We start from the raw sequence: 9,875 nt of genomic DNA on the forward strand, positions 1-9,875 counted from the left end.
GTTGTTGAGGCTACTCATATGAATGTTTAAATTTTTCTCCTCTGACATCAGTCATTCATCAAAACCACCTGGGTATCCAAAAATCTATATTTATGGCTTCACTCTATTATGATTTTGCATTATTCATCTGCAAAATATCTTTTGAGTACCATTGTTCACCATTGCATCTCAGTGCCTAGAATAGGAAGCAGAGCTAACAAGAATAGTTCCTAATAATTAGGATTACTAATTATGTGCCAGGCACTGCTCTCTATATCCCTCTGACGTAGGTACTATTGTTATCCCCATTTTGCAGATGGGGAAGCTAAACCATAGACAGAGTGTCTTAGCCAGGACTGCTATAACACAATATCATACACTGAGTGGCTTAAACAACAAACATTTATTTCTCACAGGTCTGAAAACAGGGAACTCCAAGATCAAGGTGCTGGCAAATTCGGTTCTGGCGAGGGCCCTCCTCCTGGCTTTCAGACAACTGCCTTCCTGCTGTGTTTTTGCGTGATGGAGATAGAGGGAGTCTGGTCTCTTGCTCTTCTTATAAGGACATGAATCCCATCATTGGGTTCCCACCCTCATGACCTCATCTAAACATAATTACCTCCCAAAAGTCCCACTTCCTAATACCATCACAGTGAGGACAGGGCTTTAACATGAATTTTGGAGGGATACAAACATTCAGTCCATAACACAGAGGAAGTAACTCATCCAAGGCCTCATAGCTAAAAGGTGGTAGAGTTGGAATTGAACCAAGGATTCACACTTGAAAGTCTGTTTTTAACCACAACGAGTGAGTGAGTGAGTGAGTAAGGCACTGATGTTTCCCAAATTTCTTGAAACAGAGTAAAAATTTTGACGAAAAACATATAGCCCATGGGAAACAAATACTACTTGGAAAGGCATAACAGCTTCTCACCTGTTGAGGAGTATTCCATCTTCCTGACCTCCTATTTAAACTAACAAACAAAAAACCATACCCAGCATCACTCTGTTACTCTGTTATACTGATGTTAAAGGACTTTTGCATACAATTCTGGAAATTGGGACAACTGAGCACTACTGACCTGCTACAGGGATGTTGTGAGAGGTATGAATGTTTGTAGAATGTTTAAGACATGAGTGAAAGACTTCGAAGTAATGCAAATTCTTATAAAATACAAAAGTTATTGCTGGCCGGGCATGGTGGCTCACACCTGTAATCCCAGCACTTTGGGAGGCTGAGGCGGGCGGATCATGAGGTCAGGAGTTTGAGACCAGCCTGGCCAACATGGTGAAACCTTGTCTCTACTAAAAATACAAAAATTAGCCAAACATGGTGGCACGTGCTTGTAATCCCAGCTACTCGGGAGGCTGAGGCAGGAGAATCACTTGAACCTGGGAAGTGGAGGTTGCAGTGAACCGAGATTGCACCACTGCACTCCAGCCTGGGGGACAGAGCGAGACTCTGTCTCAAAAAAAAAAAAAAAGTTATTGCTTTTATATTGTTATTTTCCCTGGGAATCTTTGCTATCAATGTACTGTGTACTTCCTGCCTACCTCTGAGTTTGTAAAGTAGGTAAAAGAGCAGATGTGATTGCTAAGAATATAGCATTGACCTCTATGTAAAATTTATAGGTTCTCACACAGAGTGCTGAGGCTTTTGATCAGCATCTTTGAAAGTATTGCTTGCATACACTTCAAGTAAAAGATCATTCTAATTATTTCATAGTCATACTTTGCGTGAAAGATCTTTGTAAATAATTGGAAAATCTTTAACAAGCTTTGATTAATAATGCTGGCTTTAATTTGAACTTCATATTATTGTTTTCCAAATGATTTCCATAATAGAGACCATGGTGGATCTAAACATGAGATTTTAAGTTCCTGCCTTTCAAAGGTGTGGCTAAAAACAAGGAGGACAGAAAACACTGTGTGCTGTCATGCCAAGCTCTCTGTGTAGGGACTTTATCTTCACCATTGCATTTCATCCTCAAAACAGCCCTGCAAGGTAAGTATCTGTATTTTATAGATGGGAAAAACTAAGATTCAGAAAATTTACATAACGACACATCTGGTAAGAGCTAGAGCCGAGATCCATTTCCTGCTCTGTCTTTTCTCACAGTTGTTGCTACAAGGCCACTGAGCTGACTCACCACCCCGCGAGTCAGTGAAGGCTTCCCCGAGGAAGCAGTGTTTGAGCTGAGCCTTGAAACAGAAGTAAGAAGACTCCAGGTAAATGAGAATAGCAAGTGCATTTCAGGCAAAGGAAAGGAAATGTGAATGAGCAGGTGTGCCCTGTGAACTAAAGATGGCTGTCCAGGGCAAAGAACATGCATTTTAGGAGGCTTGCAGGAGACCCAGTATTACAAGTAGGAGATTCCACAGGACCACCAATACTGGGCACGCAGGTGTCGCCATGCAACTGTAGAAACAGGAATGCCTGATCTCCAAATTCTCATTGATCAGAGAAAATAAGAATGGGGTAATGAAATAATTTTTTCCTGAGGTGTGTTCTTAACTTCCAACTAAATTTTCACTGCTGAATCCTCATAGCCAACACTGCACAAGTGTTATTGACACAGTCCATTGGACCCAGAGAATGGAAAAGATGCTAGGCTTTTTTTTTTTTTAGGCGGAGTCTCACTCTGTCGCCCAGGCTGGAGTGCAGTGGCGCTATCTCGGCTCACTGCAAGCTCCGCCTCCCAGCTTCACGCCATTCTCCTGCCTCAGCCTCCCGAGTAGCTGGGACTACAGGCGCCCGCCACCACTCCCTGCTAATTTTTTGTATTTTTTTAGTAGAGACGAGGTTTCACCGTGTTAGCCAGAATGGTCTCGATCTCCTGACCTTGTGATCCGCCTGCCTTGGCCTCCCAAAGTGCTGGGATTACAGGTGTGAGCCGCCGTACCTGGCCGCTGCTAGGCTTTTTGCCTTCTGGAGGCTGGCATACATTTGGTGTGCATTTAAATCTCCCTTAACAAAGTGTAGAAAAAAAAGTGCTTTAACAAATTTGAATCAATATATCTTTCACCTGTGCAAGACCTATGAGAATAGAGACTGAAAGTTTTTTCATTGTATTAATAAATCGCTAGTGTTTAGCATGTAATAGTTTCTTAATTCTTTTCAACAGATAAACAAATATGTAGATTTTTAAATTCCTATTAAATATCTTGTTTTAAAAATACATCTGAAATAAATCTTTCCCTACACATATTTAAAAACCGTTTTCTTTTCGGGTTTACAAATAGGCTCTCCAAGGAACTGGGGCAAAGAAAATTCCAAGGAAGCTACACATATTAGAAAAATCTTTGTGTTAGTTGAGAATTGTACCATGTAACTTTGTAAGACAATATTTTATTTAATTTTCTTTAACATTATAAAGGGATGTCACTATAGTGATACTGTTTTAGGTGGATATAATACTTACCTTTATCCTCTTTTTTATTGATTTTTAAATATTACACACATTTTAATTAGTGGCAATTTTACAGTAATGTGAGGCTCTTAGAAAAGTGTTCATTTTTGCTCATGAGAAATGGGAAATGTGTTGGAGTTTTGGAGTTGCAGTTCAAATAACTGAAGAAAAAAATATATGTATATATGTATATAGTGGCTTCAACTGCAGACTTTAATCAGCTTAGAAACAGTTATCCCAAATTTCTTTCTTAACACATAGTATTATTCTTTCCAAAGTGACTAAAACTAAGAATTTTTGAATAACGTTAATTTCTGTGATAAAGTAATTATGTACAAGTTAGAAGTTATGCTAGGGGGCCTGGAAACTCTCGGACAGAAATTCTATTTTCTTATAATTTCATGGCTTTTAAATATGTCGCCATTGCACAGAGTTTTCACAGCAGCTGGTAGAGATGTAACATTAATTTTATTTGCCTAGGGAAGGGAAGGAAGTAGCTGGCCATTGTGGATATGTGATGTAGTAGGGAAGACTAGGTTACTCTGAAGTAGTTTCCAGCATTAGTACCCTAGGTATTGCATTGAATTATTTAAGAAGGTGGAGAAAGTTCAGAAGAAAATGATTGGAATGATAGTACCAAAATTTCAGTGAGGTATGGTTAGTGGAATTAGAAATATTTATCCTGGACACCATAGGAGAATATAAAACTAGTTTCAAATATTTGGAGAGCTGACAAGTAGAAGATAAACTAAGGAATTGTTTGTATTGTCCTATGGCCTTGAGAAGAAGCTATATGGAGTCTTTTGCCTCAAAATGAGAAAAGCACAAAGATGTCCAAAGAGGCAAAGAGAGTTCTCATTCAAGATGGCAGACACAGCACATATCTCCTTTCTACTTTAAATCTCATAGAAATGTCAGCAAAGAAGAACTAAGAGTAATAAATTAAAGACTACTCGGTACAGAAGAAAGGGCATCAGGAACTAGGGATATAGACAAGTTTCTTTAAAGTGGAAATACTTGGAATTGTATTAACAGGTTAAATCACATTCACAGGAGAAGGCTGCAGTAGAGGCTAGAGCTATTTTTCCTGGCAACAGACCCAGAGAGAAGCTCAACACTTGGAGTATGAAAGGAGAGTTGGAAAGAAATCAACTGTGGAATAACTGCGTGAGTCATAGTCCACGTTCTCCTTCCCTGCATCACATGCTCAGGCTAAAACCAGAGGACTAATATTTAAAATAATTGAATAGTCTTCATGAGAAGGAGCCCTAGTTGGGGTGATGCCCCATCTGAGTAAACTTCTTACCATTTTTGCTGGGAAGTGGGAAAAGTAGGGAGGGGGACCTCCAACCTCCTCTTCTTTCACTACGAGGTCTAAAGCAAAGGCTGCCAGTGACAGCCACTTGTGCAGACAAGAGAGAGCTGGACAAGGCCGAGCTATCTGCATTGAATGAGCTGACCTACCTCAGTTGTAGGTATGAATCTATAGCCAAAGATTATGAAAATCTGAAGAAAAATGAGGACAAAAGAGCAGGTTGAGAGAAAAAATACACTGACTCTGGAGGAAATAGATAATTCAGGACATAGAATATTCTTTAAAGTTATTCTATGTAGTATCCTCATGGAAACAAAAGTCAAGAGAAAGCATTTTTAGTGCAAAATTAGATTGCTAAGAAAGAACAACTAAAACAAAAATAAATCGTTATTAAAATGAAAAAGTAATTGCTAAAGTTAGAAATTCAAGGGAAGACCTGGGAGAAAAAGTTGAAGAAATTGCTCTAAATGTAGTGCAAAAAGATAAAGCATGGAAAATGTGGGAGAAAAGTGAAGAGATTAGAGAAACATCCAAAGGGATGTTTGGAAAGAGACAAAACAAAGAATAAGAGAGAATTTTCCTTAAGTGAGGAAATAGGACTTGAGATTGTAAGAACCCTAGAGAATGCAAAATAGGATGAATGAACAAACTTAGCCCAAGGCACATTCTTGTGACATTTTAGATATTGAGAATAAAGGGAAGAGTCTAAAAGCCAAAAGAATAGATTACTCAATGAGAATCCAATTGGTGTTAGATAGATCATCAGCAACTGTAAATGCTAAGAAAAAACAAGAAGCATGCCTTCAAAATGTGTAAAATAAATGTTTTTTGAACCTAAAATTCTCTACTTAGCCAAACTGTCAATCAAGAGTGAGGCATTTTCAAACATGCAAGAACTCAGACCATTTGCCACCCACAGACTATTTCTGAAAGAATTACTGAAGCAAAACAAAAAAGAATCCAAGTAGGAGGAAGCCATGGCCTCTAAGGAACAGTGGATCTTACCCAAGATTGTAACAAAATATAATTCCAGGATGACAACCTTGAGGCAGGCCTAGAAAGCCATCAGTCTAAATTAGAACCAGAAGTCAGATGCTCTGTGAAGAATCTCTTTCAGGAGGATGTGGATTTCTTCTATAAATTGAATGACTGAGAAGCTGAGTGGTCTTGTGACAAGGCAAAGGCATGGTAGATCATTGTGATAAGGTATCATCCAAACACTCTCCAAACTGTGAAGTAATTTTCTTCTTCTAATAGCAAAAGTTTATTGACAAGAGTTACGTCTCCTCTATAGGCTCAAGGGCACAGCTGTACTTGGTTCTGCAGTGAACAATGATCTCCCTACGAATACTGTGAATGCTACTTTTCAGTTTTCAGTTTAAAAAATCAATTTATAGACAATGCATCAAAAATTAATTGTAGTTATAGGACAAGTGTGAAAACAATAGTACACTGGAGTGGAGGTTAGGAGAGAGGGAAGGAGCAAAGGAAAAAGATGTAATGATGTTGGATTCTTTCCATCAGAAAAAGAATTAAGAGATATTGTGTCTACATTTGAGAAGTCAAAATAGGGTTTCAAGTGTCTTATATAAATTTATTAATTCTAGTGATATCACACTGAGGCAGTATAACATAGTCGTTAAGAGCATGGATCCTGGAGCCAGAACACCTGCGTTTGAATTTTTGCCCCACACTTCAACTTGGGCAAATTGCTTATCTGTGCCTTGGTTTTCTCAGCAAAAAATTAAGATAAGTAGTTAATATTTTACAAAGTTATTTGAAAATAAAAAGAGTTAATATATATAAACTGCTTAGAACAGTCTTTGGCACATAAAAAATTATTCTATATCATCATATGTTACCGATGATGATGATGATGATGATGATGGAAAACATCTAAACATGTAGAGAAAAGGGAACCCTTGTAAACTGCTGGTGGGAAAGTAAATTAGTACATTGATTATGGAAAACAGTCTGGAGGTTCCTCAGAAAATTAAAAATAAATCTACATATTACGCAGAAATCCCACTTATGGGTATATAGGCAAAGAAGATGAGATAAGTATGCCAAACAGACATGTGCACTCCCATGTTCACTGCAGCATTATTTGCAGTACCCAAGAAATGAAATCAACATAAGTGTCCATCAGTGGATGAATGGATAAAGAAAATGTGGGGAGGGGGATTAGGGAGATGTTGGTCAAAGGATACAAGGTTTCAGTTAGACAGGAGGAATACATTCAGGAGATCTATTGTACAACATTGTGGCTATAGTTAATAACAATGTTTTGTATTCTTGAAAGTTGCTCTAAGAGAATAGGTTTTAAGTGTTGTCACCATAAAAATGTTAAGTATGAGAGCTAATGCATATGTTAATTCGCTCAATTTAGCTATTTCACAATGTATACATATTTTAAAACAACATATTGACATGATAAATATATACAATTCTTTATCAGGTACAAAATTAAATGAAAATACAACACAAAACATTTAAAAAGTTAAAAAATAAAAATTTAATGGGCAGAGATTGGGAAAGGGAGGTAGTAGCTTGAGAAAATTTATTTTTTCAATTTTTTTTAAATGAGAGATCAACGAATGTTTAAACTTGACAAGTAAGTAAAGACAGGCATAACCATATTCAGAGTTATGGAAGAAATCTTCAGAGAAATTTCTATTTTGTCCTATTTTAAGGGTTTTTAAAAATTCATATGCAAGCACTATTTTTATTTAGTTTTTACCAATTTTACTGAGGTGTAATTGACATACAATAAACTGCACATATTTAAAGTGAACAATTTGATACATTTTGGACTTAGGTACACACCCCTGAAACTATCACAGTAATCGAGATGATGAACACAACCATCAACCATCATGCTCTAAAGTTTCTTCATGCCCCTTGATAATCTCTTCTTCCTACCTCTTCCCACTCCCCCAGTCTCAGGCAACCACCGTTCTGCTTATGTGACAATAAATTGGCTTGCATTTTCTAGAATTTTATATCAATGAAATCATATAGTATGTACCCTTACATCTGGCTTCTTTCATTCAGCATGATTATTTTGAGATTATTCACACTATACTGTGTAACAATACATTCATTCTGTGGATAAACCACAATTAACAAATTTACTTGTTGATGGAAATCTGGTTTTTGTTTTGCTTTTTCCAGTTTTTGGCTATTACAAATAGAACTGCTGTGATCCTTCATGTGTAAAGTAAGTCTTGGTGTGGGCTGGGATTTAACTTCTTTTGGATAAATACTTAGAAGTGGAATGGCTGGATTATATGATAGGCATATGTTTAAATTTTTAAGAAACTGTCAAACTGTTTTCCAAAGTGTTTTCCAGTATATGAGAATTCCAGTTTCTCCACATCCTTATCTTGGCAGTCAACTCTATCAGCCATTCTGACAGCTATGTTGTAGTATCTTATTGCAGTCTTATTTTACATTTCCTTGGTGACAATTTATATTGACTATCTTCTCATGTTTTTGTTTGTCATCTGTATATCTTTATGGAAAAGTATCTGTTCAGATATTTTGGTCATTTAAAAAATTGTTTTTTTTCTTTTTATTGAGATTTCAGTTTTCTTTATATATTTTGGATACAAAGCTTTCATTAAAGATATGTTTTACAAATATTTTCTTCCAATCTGTAGCTTGAATTTTTATTCTCTTAACAGTGCCTTCTGAAGAATAGAAGTTTTTTATTTTGGTGAGGCTCAATCTTTACCTTTTTTCCTTTTATGGATTGTGCTTGGGTGTTATGTTTACAAAATATTTGCATAACCTATGATCACAAAGTTTTTCTGTTGGGTTTAGTGTTAGGTTTTGTATTGAAGTCTATGATCAGTTTAAAGCTAATCCTTGTGTGTGGTATGAAACAAAATTAAATTTTTTTGCATACATTTATTCGATTGTTTCAACACCATTTGTTGAGTCTCTCCTTTCTTCACCAAATTGCCTTTGTACTTTTGCCAAACATCAGTTGCTGAAATATGTGTTGGTCTATTTATGGACTCTATTTTGTTCCATTGATATATTTGTTTATCTTGATTCTAATATCAGACTGTATTGATTAGTCTTATAATAAGCCTTGAAAGTACATAGTTAGTTCTCCAACTTTGTTCTTCTTTGTCAAAATTGTTTTGGCTCTTTTTTTTTTTTTTAGTTTTTTAATTGGTATTTTAATTTTTATATTTGCAGGAAAGAACAGAAGTGATTGAATATTGTTAATTATACCACCGTGTGTTTAGAAAAGTAAGAAGCAGTCAATTTTCACATCAAAGACAGCATCTAAGAAGTTTTGTTCTGTCCTGTAATTATTTTAGTAGTGTTTCAGTAATGTTGACTGTATTTTCCAACTTGTTCAAATTATTACCAGTGAATCTTTGTCAGCAGTTCCTTTTAAATGCAAATCAATAAATTCCCAAAAATTTACCGCTTTATGAATTCTTCAATTTAAAAATCCTTAAAATAAGACCTGTCTCTTTAAAAAAATCTATGCATAGTTATCATTTCTCTACAAATTAACCTAGTTTAGTTTTCTGTTGGTTCCATTTTCCTCGTTTGTTAAGTTTTAGTAGCTAGTTTAATTGTAATCTTAATGATTATGTGGTAGAATGGGTTGGTGGAGCTACAAAAATTCCTAGCTACTTCAGAGACATTAAATTTCAGACACGTGGTACACTTTATATTACATTTTACTATGCTAAAATAACACGGCTTTATTTTGGAATTCTGTTCAGTTTTTCAGATTGTAATATCAGCTACATCTCAACAGATTGTTCTCAGATATGTCCTATTACTCTTTTTTTTTTTTTTTTTTTTGAGATGTAGTCTTGCTCTGTTGCCCAGGCTGGAATGCCGTGGCACAATCTCAGCTCACTGCAGCCTCTGCCTCCTGGGTTCCAGCGATTCTCCTGCCTCAGCCTCCCTAGTAGCTGGGATTACAGGCGTGAGCCACCATGCCTGGCTAATTGTGTGTGTGTGTGTGTGTGTGTGTGTGTGTGTGTCTGTGTGTATTTTTAGTAGAGATGGGGTTTCACCATGTTGGCCAGGCTACTCACGAACTCCTGACCTCAGGTGATCCGCCTGGCACAGCCTCCCAAAGTGCCGGGATTACAGGCGTGAGCCACTGTGCCCAGCCTGTTTTGGCTCTTACAGGT

The 9,875-nt window shown here is 36.7% G+C and overlaps 1 long non-coding RNA gene across 1 annotated transcript; it reads left to right on the top strand.

Annotated features, from left to right (window-relative positions):
• Positions 1–1,443: 1,443 nt before the first annotated feature.
• On the top strand, positions 1,444–9,147 carry LOC129049153 (uncharacterized). Its single transcript, XR_010135794.1, has 5 exons — positions 1,444–1,984; positions 2,099–2,208; positions 4,443–4,556; positions 7,879–7,924; positions 8,914–9,147. It is a non-coding gene; the product is annotated as an uncharacterized LOC129049153 (long non-coding RNA).
• The last annotated feature ends 728 nt before the right edge of the window (positions 9,148–9,875 follow it).

Source organism: Pongo abelii, chromosome 10 (assembly GCF_028885655.2).
Source record: "Pongo abelii isolate AG06213 chromosome 10, NHGRI_mPonAbe1-v2.0_pri, whole genome shotgun sequence".
NCBI lineage: Eukaryota > Metazoa > Chordata > Mammalia > Primates > Hominidae > Pongo > Pongo abelii.